This window comes from Rutidosis leptorrhynchoides, chromosome 9 (genome assembly GCF_046630445.1).
Source record: "Rutidosis leptorrhynchoides isolate AG116_Rl617_1_P2 chromosome 9, CSIRO_AGI_Rlap_v1, whole genome shotgun sequence".
Taxonomy (NCBI): Eukaryota; Viridiplantae; Streptophyta; class Magnoliopsida; order Asterales; family Asteraceae; genus Rutidosis; species Rutidosis leptorrhynchoides.
The window spans coordinates 271,937,390-271,955,558 of record NC_092341.1 but is presented as its reverse complement, the minus strand read 5'-3'; positions in this window follow the sequence as shown (position 1 = coordinate 271,955,558).

Sequence of the window (18,169 nt, the reverse complement as noted above, 5' to 3'; positions counted from 1 at the left end):
TAAGTCACAATTTGGTAAAGGAAAATCAAAATCCGCAGCGAAAAGAAGAGCACGACACCTTGAAAAATGTCACAAATGCGGAAAATGGTCACACGAAGGTAAATGTTCAAATAATCAAACATATTCAAATACCGAATTTGTTACTTTATGCAGAGACGGACCGTTCATATGTTTAGAAGAAAAAACATTAAATGCTCGAGGTTACGCCTATGTAGCCATGGAAAATCAATTAGTCCGACTATCTTATGAGTGGGCTAGAGCATATCACTAAGAAATATATTTCACAGGTAAGTCTGTACAGTTTTTATTTTATTTTTTATTTTTATTTTTAACCTTTTGATAATAAACGCTAATTTGTTCGCTATAAAGTATTAAATTAGTATTCGATGAAATTAGGTCTTGCGACCGAAATTATTGATATCATACAAAAATTTATTACATCACTGCGAAATTTAACGTTTATTCTTAAGGTATAAATATCTTTAATCAATCAACACAAAATATTTCAAAAATCCGTCATGAGTTAAATTAGGTCATGGAACCGAAATTACTTTACCGAAAAGAGGGGCGTATATTTTTGATAATATTTGATTGATTAAAGTGGGATAAAAAGCCAAAAAGATTTTTTATTTTTACCATATTTTTAAAATTAATAAATTTGTATAAAAAAATTATTGTAAACTTTTTAAATCAATATATTTAAAATTGTAAATATTTGAAAAATTAATATTTTTAATATAAGTTTGTATGAAAATAAAAATATAATATAAGTTTGGTGTGAATTTTTAATTTTATGCATTTTTAATTTAAGTTTGGTGTGAATTTTTAATTTTATGCATTTTTAATTTAAGTTTGGTGTGAATTTAAAAACAAAAATTTACTTTATTTCGCTAAGTTAAAAATATGATTTTTAAAATTCGTCGTAAGTTGAAGACTAGGTCTTTGAACCGAAATTGCTTTACCCGAGGGAAGGACGAGAACTTTTATTATCATTATTTTTAATCTTATTGAATTAAAGTATGCCAAAAACATTAAAAAAAAACCCAAAAATCTTTACTTTTAAAACCGCGCTTTGAATTGAAAAATTTTAAAATTTTGTCGAGGGACAAACTAGGACATCAATCCGAAACGCCCTCGCTCCTAAAGGAAAACAAAATTTTTAGAATTTTATTAATTATATGTTTTATAAAGTATAAGGTTTTACATAAAAAAAAAGCTGAAAGTACTGTAGCCGGCACCCCATGCGATCGCATGGGGACCAAATACAAGTCAGAATGATAACAGCCAGCGAGCTGCTCTTCTCTTTTCACAAAACACACACAACATACACGAAAATACTCTCAAATCTTCATCAAAATTCACCAAAATCCACCGTAATTCATCATTTTTCTTGTTCTAATCATGCCTAGATTCTCATTCTTCAGCAAAATGGTAAAAATTACACCCCTAAACTCATAAATTTGCTAGTTTTTGTGATAATTACCAATATTTTACCTAATGCAATTTTGTTAATTTCTAGTGTAATTAGTGTTAAATTATTAGTATTTGATGCATGTATAACCTAGATTGATGCTATTTAACATGATTTGAAGCCAAAAACTTCAAAATTTTTAGAAATCTAGGGTTTGTGTTCTTGAGCAATTTGGGGCTTTTTGATATAAACAGGTTATGGCCGATTTTTGTCATGAATTATTGCTAAATTGAGTAGTGTAACATGTTTAGGTAGTTAAATGATCCAAACATTGATCCTAAACATGATTTTTGGATATTAAAGTGGACTTTTTAAGTCCAAAATTCATGAACTTGATTAATTTGATGTAATTGCCATTTGAGACTTGTTTAATTATTAGTAATGACTATTTTTACATGTTATTTGAGTTAAATGCTTATGAACTTTGTATACATTTTCATATGTGCTTATTTGAAAAGTGTAGAATTGTGAAAAATTGTGAAAATGTGTATAAGTTTAATTTTGATTTAACATGTTATAGTGATTGTTTTAAGTTGTTATTTTGCTAACACTAATGCATATTTGGATGCACAAATTTTGTGTTTAATGTGTTTTGCAGAAAGCCGATACGGGAGGTTCAGGAGCATCATCATCTAGACGACCAGCACCAGCACCAGCACCAGAAACAGAACCAGAAATGCAGCACGAACAAGAACCACAACAAGAACCACAACAACAGCCTGATCAGCACATACCTTATTATGATCTGGTACAGTTTGTTGATGAATTCATAGTATTCCCAATGAGGCCGCCAGTAGAATTCCCAACGATTTCTGAGCACACTCTGCATCCTAATCTGAGATTTGATAGGAGATGGAGAGATTACGAGACATATCAAAGGAACAAATTCAAATTGGTAACAAAAAATGTAGAGGTGCCAAGGGTAATCGATTGGGTTCCTTTGGAAACGGTCCATCTAGCTGACCGTGTTAGACAGCTTTTAGTTCAATGGTATGGCGGTTCTTCTTTTACAGATTGGGAACGTCTTTTCACCATTCGTAGACTTGTATATAAGGAATGGTGTGTTGAGTTAATGAGTACTGTATCACTTGATACAAATATAGTTAGAATAGATGATAGAAGATTTCTTAGGTTTATCCTTGGCGGTAGGATGTACAGAATGTCATGCTGGACATGGCCAGGGCTTTACAGATATATACTCCTGGTGAGTTGCTACTACCCGATTGTACAAACTTGATTCATTATGGTGAAAGGGTAGATAGCAACTTTGACGCTGACGCCATTTGGAGGCGTATGTCACATTTTGATGTTTTTACACGAGCAGGAGGACACTCCTATACACATATTGACAGAGCCGAGCTTCGTATTATTCATAGATTTTTGGCTAACTCGATTACACAGAGAGGTCACATTAAAGAAAAAATTACCTTACATGATTTATTCTACCTAAAGTGTATTCGGGATCCTAGAAGCTTTGTCAATATCCCTTACTGTGTTGCTTTTTATTTATCTAAAATGGTAGAGGGAATGCAGGACGGGAGTATAATAGGAGGAGGTATTTTTGTTACTCTCATTGGAGAGTATTTAGGTGTTGATAGGAACCAAGGGGGTCCATTACAGCTTTGTAGAGAACAGGTTGAGCCCTTAGGATTGAAAGTTTATGTGGGTGCTAAGGTATTGAAAAGTAGACGTAACCAGGCAGTACCTTATGAGGGACCTCATCCACAGGTAGAAAGGGGCTCAGACGAGGAAATGGAGGAAGCGGAAGACATTAGGGATGTCTTTCGAGATGCTATTCTTGCGTCCACGTTCGCATAGATGAGGAATCAATGACGAACGCGGCCAGACATAGTATGTATGAGCAGTGGAACTCCGAGCGAGTATACGAGGATTATAGGCGACGCCAACACGATAGCTGGTTAGTTCATCAGCACTAAATCATGAGCCAGCTATCATATCAGGTACCAAATAACTATGTACCTACTCGACCTGCTTATTTTCCGCCACACAGCCCCGAGATCCGACCACCCTTTAACCGGTATGACTATAACCAAGCCTATCAGAACACCTATAACCAACAATGGAACCCACCTGACGAGATGAACTGGAACCCATATCCAGACTGATTTAGTTCCATTTGGTTATTTTTATGATTTTTATGTTTTTATCTTTTTAATTATTCATGTTTAAACTTATGTTATTAGATATATTTGTGTAATTTTTATCATTTTTATTATTATTGTGTACTAATATTCTACATTTAGAATTTGAAAGTGGGATATTAAGTCCCATTTCAAATTGCCATGCATGTTTATATTTGTATGTATGTATATTGTCGATTGTACAAAACAGGGTAAAACAGCGAATTTTCAAAGACTGGCATTAAGTTCAGCAAAAGCTAGTTTTGACGACAAAACGAAAAACAAATGTGATGTAACAACAAGAAGGAATGAACAAATGATGTGCACCATTTATCATTCAGCAAACAAACGCCAATGTATTTGGAAACTTTGGTAAAATTTAATCATTTTTCTACGCTAATCACCCTCAATAATTTAAATTGTTACTGATTTCTTGCAAATGAGGGCATTGCAAGATCTTAAGTGTGGGAAGGGGTTAAATTCTTTCGGATTTTTAAATTTTTTACTTTAAACACTTGGTTACCATTAAAAATACTAGTAACGTAGTAGTTGTATTAGAATCTAGTGCTCTCTGATAATAAAGAACAGCCCTAGTCTTATATACTGACTACCCAATTCTAGTAAAAATTTTCAAAATTTTCAATTAAATGAACTCAAAATCATGTTTATACATATTTATGAACGATAAAACTAGATGTTAACACCGAAATTATTGTTACCTCGGAAAGGACATAAATTGAGAAACAAACCAAAATGTTAAAATTCATTTAAAATGGAATAGAGGACAATAAAAAGAAAAATAAAAGCCAAGTGTGGGAAAAATTACCAAGTTATCTTAAACATATGTCACATATTTCTGTAACAAATAATTGAAGATACTTTTGCTTTGGACTAAACTAAACAGTTTTACCCGATTTACTGTAATATATTTGAAAGAAAGATGGATCTACACGATGAATCAATTCCATCGTTAAAAGGAAGTAAAGTCTTCCGTAAAAGAAACGCGCTTCTTGATTTAGGTCATGAAGTTGTCGTCCAGACCAGCTGTAGGTTGACGAAAAATCTAGAAAAGTCATCTCTAAAATCAGCAGGAAATCCACGGACCTCAGCATCAAACAGGGTCGCCATGTGGTCAGACTTATCCTAACCATGAGAGGATCTGTCTCGTAAAATGGGGAGGGCGCCGTGCAAATTAGCTTGATAAGACTAATGAATCAGACCCCCAGAAAGGATAATTTTCTTAAAGATTAAAAATCAGCTTTTAAGCCTGATATTACTCAATCCTTGAGATTGACTTTAAAGATTGAGAATTACAAACTCACGGAATTCGATGATATCTAAACTAGAGCTTGAACGAGAAAATATTTTGATCAAAATTAAAACCGATTTGTTTTCTGAAAACCCATTTTTCAATGCGTTCATTACCATTGAACGTAAAATCCTAGGAATTCACCTGGAATTCATTAGGTCACCAGAACCAAATCGGGTGTCAACCGTAAGAACGGTGGTTGCATAGCATGGTCAAAGACAGGACCTTGTGCCAGACCGAAAAATTATAAGGGTGAGCTTTACTATTGTTCCTACCAAGGGTAGTAATTGCGTCCGACACGTTATACACCATAATTAAAAGCATGTCAGGGGACATTGCCTTAACAGTTGCTTGTTCAACGCTTTTCTTTACAACCGGACGGTAGTTTACCGAAAGGTAATATTCGGAGCAAGTATACTGGACGTGTTGCTTTCCCAATACAAGGATAGCAAGTGGGTGACACAAAACCGTAAGTTTTGAGCTAAAATTTTCAAATATGAAACCCACCAAACCCACAAAAAGAATTTGCAAACACCGGTGAAGGGTTATTCCGGAAAACTTATCTAGGGTAAAAGCTAGATTGAATTTTCAAAAAGATCAAATGTTTTCATAAAGATCCAATTTCTTAAAGGATCTAAATTTTTATAGTCATATGGGACTGTAAACCACATCGTTACTACCATTGTTTATACCGCCGTAAAGAAATCACTGATGTACAAAGTGTGAAGAATAAAGAAGTGATTCTAGTATTTCAAGACGATATTGCTTGAGGACAAGCAACGCTCAAGTGTGAGAATATTTGATAATGCTAAAAATGAACATATATTTCATAGCATTATCCCTCAAGAAAGACAAGCTTTTAGTTGCAACTGTTCTATTTACAAGTGATATTCGTTTAAATAATAAAAGGTGAAGACAAAAGACAGATTTGACAAATTGAAGACGCAAACGACCAAAAAGCTTAAAAGTACAAAATACAATCAAAGAGGTTCCAATTATTGATAAGAAACGTCTCAAAATTACAAGAGTACAAGATTCAAAACGCAAAGTACAAGATATTAAATTATTCGCAAGGACGTTCGAAAATCCGGAACCGGGACCAGAGTCAACTCTCAACGCTCGACGCAACGGACTAAAAATTACAAGTCAACTATGCACATGAATATAATATAATATATAATTAATTCTTAAAATTAATATATATATTATATTATATTTAAAAACCGTCGGCAGAAGAAAACAACCAAATGTGGCTCTCCCCAGCTGGCCATGCGATCTCATGGCTTTGAAGGGCAAAGTTCATGCGATCGCATGAGGCTCTTTTCTAGCTCACAAGGCCTATAAAACACGAAGCTCTGGTGTACCATATATCATATATCTTTCTCTCTATCTCGTAAACATATATATATATATATATATATATATATATATATATATATATATATATTATAATTTTAATTTTAATTTTAATTTTAATTCTAATAATAAGGGTATGTTAGCGAATGTTGTAAGGGTGTAAGTCGAAATTCTGTCCGTGTAACGCTACGCTATTTTTAATCATTGTAAGTTATGTTCAACCTTTTTAATTTAATGTCTCGTAGCTAAGTTATTATTATGCTTATTTAATCCGAAGTAATCATGATGTTGGGTTAAAAATATTAAAATTGGGTAATTGGGTTTTGTACCATAATTGGGGTTTGGACAAAAGAACGACACTTGTGGAAATTAGACTATGGGCTATTAATGGGCTTTATATTTGTTTAACTAAATGATAGTTTGTTAATTTTAATATAAAGATTTACAATTGGACGTCCCTATAAATAACCATATACACTCGATCGGACACGATGGGCGGGGTATTTATATGTACGAATAATCGTTCATTTAACCGGACACGGGAATGGATTAATAGTCTATGGAATTATTAAAACAGGGGTGAAACTATGTACAAGGGCACTTGGCATAATTGATAACAAAGTATTAAAATCTTGGGTTACACGCAGTCGATAACCTGGTGTAATTATTAAACAAAGTATTAAAATCTTGTTACAGTTTAAGTCCCCAATTAGTTGGAATATTTAACTTCGGGTATAAGGATAATTTGACGAGGATACTCGCACTTTATATTTATGACTGATGGACTGTTATGGACAAAAACCAGACGGACATATTAAATAATCCAGGACAAAGGACAATTAACCCATGGGCATAAAACTAAAATCAACACGTCAAACATCATGATTACGGAAGTTTAAATAAGCATAATTCTTTTATTTCATATTTAATTTCCTTTATTTTATATTTAATTGCACTTCTAATTATCGCACTTTAATTTATTGTTATTGTATTTAATTGCACTTTTAATTATCGTACTTTTTAATTATTGTATTTTATTTCATCGCACTTTTATTTATCGCAATTTCATTATTGTTATTTACTTTACGCTTTAAATTAAGTTATATTTATTTTTATTATTTTACATTAGGTTTTAACTGCGACTAAAGTTTTAAAATCGACAAACCGGTCATTAAACGGTAAAAACCCCCTTTATAATAATAATATTACTTATATATATATTTGTATTTTTATAAAATAAAACTAATATAGCGTTAAGCTTTGATTAAAAGATTCTCTGTGGAACGAACCGGACTTACTAAAAACTACACTACTATATGATTAGGTACACTGCCTATAAGTGTTGTAGCAAGGTTTAAGTATATCCATTCTATAAATAAATAAATATCTTGTGTAAAATTGTATCGTATTTAATAGTTTTTCCTGTAAAAATATAAGCTATTTTATATACACCTCGCATAACATCAGTACTACCTTAAATCATTCCTCTATCTCTGCCAGCTTACCATTTATTTGTCCTATAGAATACTTAACTCCCATGGTTGTTAATGGCTTATTATTCATAACGCTAAGGTTCTTAGATATAAGGTTTCTATCGCTCTAATATTAAACAACTTCGAATCAATAAAACGTTGTGATGAAATGTACCCTAACTAAAATCAGGATCCATACGAGTTTCCATAACTGAGATAACGATTTCTCTACCGCAAGTCAGTACAAAGTTTTTCCTATTTGAGAACTTTTTCCTTAAATGTCCAGGGTGTCGGCATCTATAACAAATTTTCGGGTTATCAATTCTGCAATCAAGGCCCTTCTTGTACAGTATCTGGGCTACGTGGTTATTCTTTCCCTACCTTTAACAGACTATAATGCATATGCTCAAATGATCCCTGCCAAAATTTTCCCTGGATCACCCATATTCCTCATGTAGTAACATTGGAACTTCTGCATGATTTACTTCAATATAATCACGCTGGCCTGGCGTCATTATATTGTACTAAATCGTACGTTCATTCTAATATCATTCCATATGGTCAATGTAACGTGATCACTTCCAATTATACACAATTTCATCTAACGGTGCTTTATCTATGCCATCTCAAAACAGAATCTACACAACTATTCTCACAGTTTCTAGATGTGGGTGCGTAGGTTCCGTAGATCATGCATTAATGCCTAAATGTCCCGAAGTTTCTTCAAAGGTTCAGATTCAGATAACGTTGTTAGGTTCCTTCTAGATATTCAATCCAGGTCTCGCGTCGGGTTGTACGTGTAGCAAGTAGTGATACGATGTGTCTCGAGGCGATTCGCAAGTCTTTGGGTATGGCTGAGCATTAGTAGAAGACACTATGACCTAATTAAAGGGAATGCCTTCCCGACTTCTCCAATGTCTAGGAGTGGTAGGGACCTAAGTCCAGAAGTGTCGTTAGATCGTCGAGCAGTGGTGAAGAATGAAAGAGTTAAGTGACGGTCATGAAAGCGTACAGGGTACAAATCAACTTGCGGAAACTGAATATCCTTCTAATGTTCCTACGATGTACGTGGCTGATTAGAGTGAGCTTGGGGTGCGGTTATTCCGACAAGTCCTCCTATTTCTCCTCCTCTGAGGATCAACTTTAGTGGGCGCATAATCCGAGAGGTACTCCTTCTAGATTGCGTTAAGAAATGTTTCGATCGCTGGAACGGTGGAACAGTAGTAATAGATGGATTACACTACTAGTTCTTAGGGTTAGACGAGTGGGAAAGTAGTTCAGGAAAACATCTGAACAGGGAAGGATAAGTTCTCCACGTCGGTACAGCGAATAATAGACATGTGGCAAGCGCGTAATCAGACATAACAACTACAGCAGCCTAGATCGTTTACAGCAGCACGTAGTATGGCAATGGTAACAGTATCATACCGAAGTAACATGTTAAAAGCAGATAGTAGCATGCAGTAGCGAGAGTAAGCAAAAGCATACAGCGAGTTTACATAGCAGTAAAAGGGAACGGTAGCATGCAGTAAGTTCATACAGCAGTAGAAGTGAGCAGTGGCATGCAGTAGTATAACACAGTAGTATGCAGCAGGTTCCGCAGAAACAAGTAAACTAACAAGTTGTAGATTAGTCTTATCAGTGAATCCTACTCGGGTCGGTCTTAGACTCACTAATGCAACCTAATTCCCTACAACCAATGCTCTGATACCAAATGTGATGCCCCGTACTAAATCAACATATACGGACCATCAACAACAGGATCATTACAAGGTCAAACACTATATGCGTTTTCAAAACAAGTTTGCATTCATAATAAAAGGTGACGTCATAGCTAACGTCAAATGTTTTACATCAAAAGTATGCTTCAGTGAACAGAAGAAAAGGTAATAGTACGTGACCCTTAGGTCGTTACAATTCATAGTTCAAAAGTAATTAAGTTTGAATGCAAGGGGAAGTAGTTCATGCGGTGACATCTCTAATAAAGCAGCGGGTGTCTACAGCAAGACTAGTACACAGCGGAAGCAAGTAACCTTAAGCACCTGAGAAAAACATGCTTAAAAACGTCAACACAAAGGTTGGTGAGCTATAGTTTAAGTATAACAGTAATGTAAGGTAGGCCATGAGATTTCAGTACTACAAAGAGCGTTTCAAAACAGTAATCCAAATCAGTATGTTTAAGTATATGCTCAACCGTGGGCACTCGGTAACTAACTTAACTTTTAAATAATATATCACCCCCTGAAAGTACACTTGGCAAGTGCGTATGTCTACGAAGTATTAAACACTCGTTAAATGCTAGCGCGACTAGCCCGAGTGGGGATGTCAAACCCTATGGATCCATATCTAAGATTCGCGTTCACGGTTCAAAAACCAATGATTAAACGTTACCGAGCTAAAGGGAATGTTTATGCCGTTGTATAACCCACACATATATAAGTTTAAGTACTCGTTCCTAGTATGTAAAACATAAAATCCGCATGTATTCTCAGTTCCCAAAATAAATTAAAGTAAAAAGGGAATGCTATAACTCACAATGATAAAGTAGCGGTAAAGTATGACTCGGAAAGTAAGCAAGTAATGAAGGTTGTCCAAACGGGTCCTCAACCTAAGTCAAATAGTACTAAGTCAGTAAATCATCCGAATAGGTTTAAAACTATGTAAATAAGGTCTTGAAGGTCATCATCATTCATCATTAAACAAAAGGTGTAAAGTAGGTTTCGTTTATGAAAGTAGTTTAAAACAAAGGCTGAGTTCGGTCAGTCACCACGGCCTCTACCCTTACTGAAATAAGGTGAGACCTGTGGCCATGGCTCCGTATATGAGTCCTTTAAGTGTGGTAAAATTTACAGAAGCAAACTCGTCTTTGTTTGACCGTGGCGACGGTCTAAGTGCGAGTAGGTCAGAAATTTCTGCACAACGTTAAAAGGACATAGTGACAATCGGAGGGCCATAAATCCTAAACCGTAACTCGGATTAAGACGAGTCCTATATGAAAAGTTATCTACTCGAATAGAGCTATTTGAAAATCATAATCACAACAGCCCAGGTCTACTGGTATGTTACAGAAACTAGAAAACAGTAGGTAGAAGACAGAAAGCAGAAAAATAATGGGTTCCGGTGAGTTTGGTGCTTGATGTTCATCATGGTTCTCGTCCTTGATGCCTATAGCTTCAAGTGTACAACTCATTGATGTGTTTACATCGTCTTTACCATGGTTTGACCATCATAACCCAAGTGTAAGTCTAAGACATGAAGCACAACTCACTTAAGAGTTGTATGAAGTTTGATGAACCAAAGTTACATCAAAGTCTTAGATCTAACACATACATGAACTTTAAAACTAATAATAAGTTACAAACTTGAAAGTGAACTTATGAAATCAAGATCTTAAGTTGTAGAACATAGTTCTTAGTTTGATCTTGAAGATCTAAGACTCAAAAGTCTAGATCTAACATAAGTGTACAAAGTTATAATTAAAAAGTTTCATTTACATGTTCTTGAACTTTTAAAGTTAACTTTAAGTTCAAGATTAATGAGATCAAGGTTAACTAGTAACACTTGACCAATAAAACCAACAAACATGAAATTAAAGTGCATAATATAAAGAAACAAGTTAAGTAAACAAGTAACTAGTTCATGAGTTTTATACTTTAAAGATTCAAGCCTAAGTCTTGATCTTTAAGAAAGTAAACTTTAAACTTTACTAACATGAATTACAAGTATGCTTTCACAACTCATGAACCTAAATCTTTTTAAAGCATTATATGTAGAACATAAACTAAAGAGTTTTGTTCTTGTATGTCTTGTAAGAACAAGATAAATGAAGAATGAAACTAGTAAGTTTGATTCTTGAAAACATGTAAGTAATAACTACAAGTAAGTAACAGCTACCACAAGTAACAAAACAATAATCAAGGAACAAGTGATGATGATGATGATTAAGGGTTGTTAGTTCGGTTTTTAACAAAAAAAGAAGAAGAGAAAAGAAGTTCAAGTTACTTACAATCTTTAAGAAAAAAAAGAGAGAAAAGTTTGAGAGAAAATGGAAGAAAGTAAAATGCAAGTGTGTAAGTAATGAAAAAAAAATTTGAACTCTCCTTGTATTACTCCAAGTTGACGGTTTCATGGGGGGGGAAAAGAGAAAGAGATTTGTTCACTAGTTTCATGTATGTAAAGCCTTAAAAGTTGGATAATAAGGTGGTTGTTTATGGGGAAGATGTGTAACTATATTCCTTAAGCACAAAACTAGCTAGTTCCATTCTAAAATGATACTTACATGGAAGAGTGGGCTAGTTAGTCCATTTAAAATGTAGGGTGGGCTTATAAGCCCAAGATCATGAGTCCATAACATTAATCAAGCCCAAGTTCAAGTAATTAACAAATTAATCCAATTAAAGCCCAAGTAATTAACTAGTAACCATAGTTAATCAAAATGATTAATAAAACTTAATCATGAATGTAAATGATATTTAAAAATACCATTCGTGGAACGTTCGTGTGTCACAAAGACGTTTCGGGCATTCAAAAGTCAAGTACGGGCAATCATGGCAACATGTAAATGTAATAACATACATTCGTTTAATCACACGTATTAATAATAACAATTATTAATAAATAAACGTTGGAAAATCCAGGGTCGTTACAAAAAGTCGGAGACTTTTCTGAAGTTTAAAGAGTTCAAGAATAAGGTAGAAAGTGAGCTCAATTATAAGATTCGATCCTTACGCACAGATAATGGAGGAGAATATTTATCGACTGAGTTCAATATCTATCTTGAGAAGCACAAGATTAGAAGACAATTAACTTGTCCCAATACTCCACAACAGAATGGAGTCGCAGAACGCAAGAATCGTCACCTTGCCGAAACTTGTCGAAGTATGCTTCATGGTAAGAACGTACCAGGTAGATTTTGGGCCGAATGTATGAGGACGGCGACGTACGTGATTAACAGACTCCCACAAACAAAGTTGGGATATATTTCACAATATGAAAGATTATGGAAGATCAAACCAACCATCAATCATCTCAAGGTTTTTGGATGTGTATGCTACGTCTTCGTGCCAGATCATCTAAGAAGCAAATTTGTTAAAAAGGAAATTCGGTGCATTTTTGTCGGTTATGATGAATCAAGAAAAGGATGGAGATGTTGTGATCCAAATACCGGAAAGTGTCATACTTCAAGAAATGTGGTATTTGATGAAGCTTCTTCATGGTGGTCACCTCAAAAGATAAAGCTTCCAGAATCTCATGGATTAGAAGAAGGTCCAGAAGAAAAAGAAGAGCCTAAAGAGCAGATATTGGATCCAATAAAAGAAGGAGAAGGGTCGTACTCTAAGAAAAAGAGTCCATGGAAAACTGGTGTACATCAATCTATATCCGAGGAGGTTCGTCCAAGCCAAAAGGAAGTCGAGGAGCATGCACAAGAATTAAGGAGATCAACAAGGTCGAGACAACCTAATCCAAAGCCAAAAGATGTGAAACCAATATCTTGTAAGTGGGTTTACAAGGTGAAGACTCGATCAGATGGCTCCATAGAAAGGTATAAAGCTCGACTTGTTGCTCGCAGTTTTTCTCAACAATATGGGTTGGATTATGAAGAAACGTTTAGTCCGGTGGCAAAGATCACAACAATTCGAGTTCTACTAGCTTTAGCTGCTAGCAAATCTTGGAAGCTGTGGCAGATGGATGTCAAGAATGCTTTCTTATATGGAGAACTTGACAAAAACATTTATATGGAGCAACCAAGAGGATTTGAGAACAAGATACATCCTGAGCATGTCTGCAAATTAAAGAAGGCACTATATGGCTTGAAGCAGGCTCCAAGAGCTTGGTACGGGAAAATTGGTGAGTTCTTGGTACAAAGTGGTTTTACAGTTGCTCCTTCAGATTCTAGTTTATTTGTGAAACAAGATCAAGGAAAACTAGCCATAGTGCTAGTATATGTGGATGACTTAATTATCACAGGAGATCATTATGAGGAGATTCAAAGAACAAGGGAGAATCTTTCTATCAGATTTCATATGAAGGAGCTTGGAGAACTCAACAATTCGAGTTCTACTAGCTTTAGCTGCTAGCAAATCTTGGAAGCTGTGGCAGATGGATGTCAAGAATGCTTTCTTATATGGAGAACTTGACAAAAACATTTATATGGAGCAACCAAGAGGATTTGAGAACAAGATACATCCTGAGCATGTCTGCAAATTAAAGAAGGCACTATATGGCTTGAAGCAGGCTCTAAGAGCTTGGTACGGGAAAATTGGTGAGTTCTTGGTACAAAGTGGTTTTACAGTTGCTCCTTCAGATTCTAGTTTATTTGTGAAACAAGATCAAGGAAAACTAGCCATAGTGCTAGTATATGTGGATGACTTAATTATCACAGGAGATCATTATGAGGAGATTCAAAGAACAAGGGAGAATCTTTCTATCAGATTTCATATGAAGGAGCTTGGAGAACTCAAACATTTTCTTGGACTCGAAATAGAGCAGAAAAGAGAAGGGTTATTTCTGGGACAACAGAAATATGCGCGAGATATTTTACAAAAATACGGGATGCTTAATTGCAAACCCATCTCAACTCCTATGGAGCCGAATATAAAACTACGAGCAGATGAAGGAAAAAGTCTTCAAGATGTTACCATGTATCGAAAGTTGGTCGGAAGTCTTATTTATCTCACATTAAGCCGACCAGACATATCTTATGCAGTTGGAGTGGCTAGTCGGTATATGAGCAATCTAAAGAAGCCACACCTTGATGTTGTACGACGCATCTTAAGGTATGTTCAAGGCACTATTAACTTTGGCATTTTATATAAGAGAACAAAAGAATGTCGGGTGACTGGATATTGTGACGCTGATTACGCTGGAGACTATAATACACGACGGTCAACAACTGGATACATGTTTAGTCTTGGATCAGGAGTAATATCATGGTGCAGCAAGAGACAACCAACAGTATCCTTGTCAAGCACTGAAGCAGAATATCGATCGGCAGCATCAGCAACACAAGAAATTATGTGGTTGAAGCAACTAATGGAAGATCTTCATCAATCAACAGATTATCAAGTAAAGCTTTTCTGCAATAACCTATCAGCTATACGACTAGCAGAGAATCCAGTCTTTCATGCAAGAACAAAACATATAGAAGTGCACTATCATTATGTTCGCGAGAAGGTCCTTGAAGGGAAAATCAAGATGATGCCAACAAAGACAGATGAACAGGTTGCAGATATATTCACCAAGAGCCTAAGTAAACCTAAGTTTACAAAATTCAGAGAAGCACTTGGAATGGTCTGCAAGACATCGTTAGAAGAAAATTTGCATTGAGGGGGAGTGTTAAAATACAATGCAAATTTGGTATTATAAAATATGGAATTAGTAGATGTATATATGTAAAATATCTAGATATTAATATGTATAAGAAAATATCTAGAATTTAGAATATGGTAGGAAAAATCTAGAAATTTGTATTTGATAGGAAAAATCTAGATATTTGTATGTGTAGAAAATATCTAGATATTTATCCATGGAAATATCTAGTTTCTAGAATGTTCCATGGAGTAGTATAAATATGGGTGATGGCTCATTTGTGTAAGGAGTGAGTAAGTGAAGTGCGAAGTAGAGAAGAAGTAAGAAGTGAAGAGGAGTTAGAAGTAGAAGTTGTGAAGAAGTAAGAGTGTGAGTTGAGTCCATAATATTGTAATTGTTTATTTGTATTAATAAATGTGGTCTTTGTTAAGTTTCCTGGTTAAGCCTTAGTTCGTGTTTGAGTTCTTAGTGCATTTGTGTTGTATCTACTATATGGTCGGCTTTGCCGCCTAAGTGATATATGGTCGGTTATACCGCCTGAACGATATATGGTCGACACTGTCGCCTAAGTATTATTGTGCACTAAGGATTTATAAAATTAAAGGCTAACCAACGTCAAAGTGTTGGTGTAGTGAGTGAGTATAACCTAGGTCCTCTATAGTGGGTGTGTTGGGCTCGTCGAAGCTTCCAACAAAACATAAACTGAAAAATTGAGCATAACTTGTACAAGCCTATTGAAAAATACACATCTTGATGCTCGAGTAATATAGGACAAACACGATATTGCAACTTTTTACCCCAAAAGAGAAGATGTGATCCGATATATTCGGATCACCCGCTGTCAAAATGCAATCTGGCCATTAAACGATTCACTCTTGTTTATAGAAGTACACGATCGATTATTACCATCGGGCCATCCCGAGAAAAAATCTTCATTTGATGGAGTTTGATCAGAAAAAGAGAAGAGACGAAATCATTAAAAGTTACCATATTGATCGGGTTAATTATCTCCCGAAGCCTTTGGAAAACGAGTTGAGTTGGAGTCACCAAGAACACACATCGAGCCCAATTAATTTCAGTCTATTTCCGTTATGCGGATCCAAATATACAGCTTGTTACATCGATGCTGAACGCGACGCATAATGAAGATTGTGGTTACGATTTGGAAAACGAGTTGAGTTGTTTGTGGTCATCTTTATCTTCATTGTACAATAAACGAGGGAAAAAAATATTCTTCTTTTATAAAGTGACAACAAAAAGCTATGATTGTAATTGTGAAAAAGATGGATAAGTTACGCTAAAGGCAAACATATATATATATATATATATCCATGAAGAAAAAACGATAACTTTGGCTTTGCTTTTTAGCCCACATTTCAACTTACCTATAAACTTCCTCTAAACCTTATCGTTTTCAGGTAGGAACTAGTGAAATGAACCGTGAAATTATAGATTTGTTTCAATGAAATAATTTAATGACATGTTTTAGGTATTAAGTGAATGTAAATGTCAAAATTATTTATTTTAATGACCCGTTTAACTAACAAATTTGTCGTTGTTTTTACAAATATATAGAGACATGTATTTTCGCATACATATGAAATGTAATTAATTTCGTAAAAAGAATCCATATTTGAATATTAATAATATAATAATAATAATTATTATAATTATAATTATAATTATTATATTAAAAGTAAATGATAATAATAAAGTTCATTCAAAGTTGAGCATTTGTATTTTTAATAATAATTATTATTATTAGTAATAATAAATGCCTTTTAAATTTTTTTAGAAAATTAAAATTAAAATTTACGAGAAAGTAGTATTTCCTTTTATAAAAGATTTTGTATTATTTTTTTAATTAAATTAATATATAATTATAACATCATCATTATGAAAATTAAAAAGTACTTAGCTTAATGATGACATCATCATTTTAGAGCTTTATATGACTATATAGATATGTTCTTTTTTTATTCATATTGTTTTTTTTTTGAACGGCAAGCTTGCATCAGTGTATCATTTATTTCAACGACACTCATCATTTGCACACACACACGTTCGAAAGGAAATTCGATTCGCATTACAGGAACCCGATCCTTTAACCATCCCGAGGGGCAATTTTTATTCATATTGTAATTATAATAATGTAAATCTTATTAACAAATGACAAATGTTGAAAATAAAATAAAAAAAAAAATGAATCTAAAGTTCTATTATCAAACTAGTGTTTATCGGGCCGCGCGTTGCGGCTGCCGAGTTCCGTTTGTTTTTGGTTATGATTCTAATGAAGGTAAGTTATTGTATATTCCATGCAAAATACGTAGTGTTTACTAATTACGTATCGTTCTACTTCACTTATTCGATTGTCTAGTACACAAAATGCCTATGTTCACCAACACATCAAAGACAACACTAACTAAGATTATAGGCGAAATGGCTACTAGTTAGGTTAATTTATCACATGCGTTGTTCTGGGTTCTAGCAATAATGGCACAATGATCATTCCTTCTTTGGCAATCGCCCGTCGTCGTTCTGGGTTCTGGCTGCATAAATTTTTTGAATGTTTTAAGATTTTTAGGCCGATAAACAAACATTTACTATTATAAATAAATATAATGAATGTTACCAATGTTGTGTAACTTTTTTTTATCCCGAATTATACTTGATAGCTACATAACGATCCACGCGTTTCTGTAATCACGTTTTGGTGTCTTGTCGAATGTGGTGCTTATTATGTACTCGTAAAATTGCAGCAAATGTAGACTACAAAATAAAAAATAATTGCATTAGCTAAATATCTAAAAAGCCTCATGCCCTCATATAAGCACTTGAAGTTTTCCAAAAATTATTAAACAAAAAAAGACTTAAAACATCAAATAAGTATGTAACTGACTTTTAGGTTTCAAATTTTAAGCCTATTTAATTTGAGGTGAACAACCAATAGTATTAAACTATTGGTTGAACCACAACAGGTATACGAAATAGAGAACATAAACAATAGCAAATGATACATAGTTCAACACCAACAATTATAAAAAGGGTAAATGGCCCGAAAAGGTAACATAAGTTACCCAATTTGACAATCAAGGTAACCCTCAAATCGCAT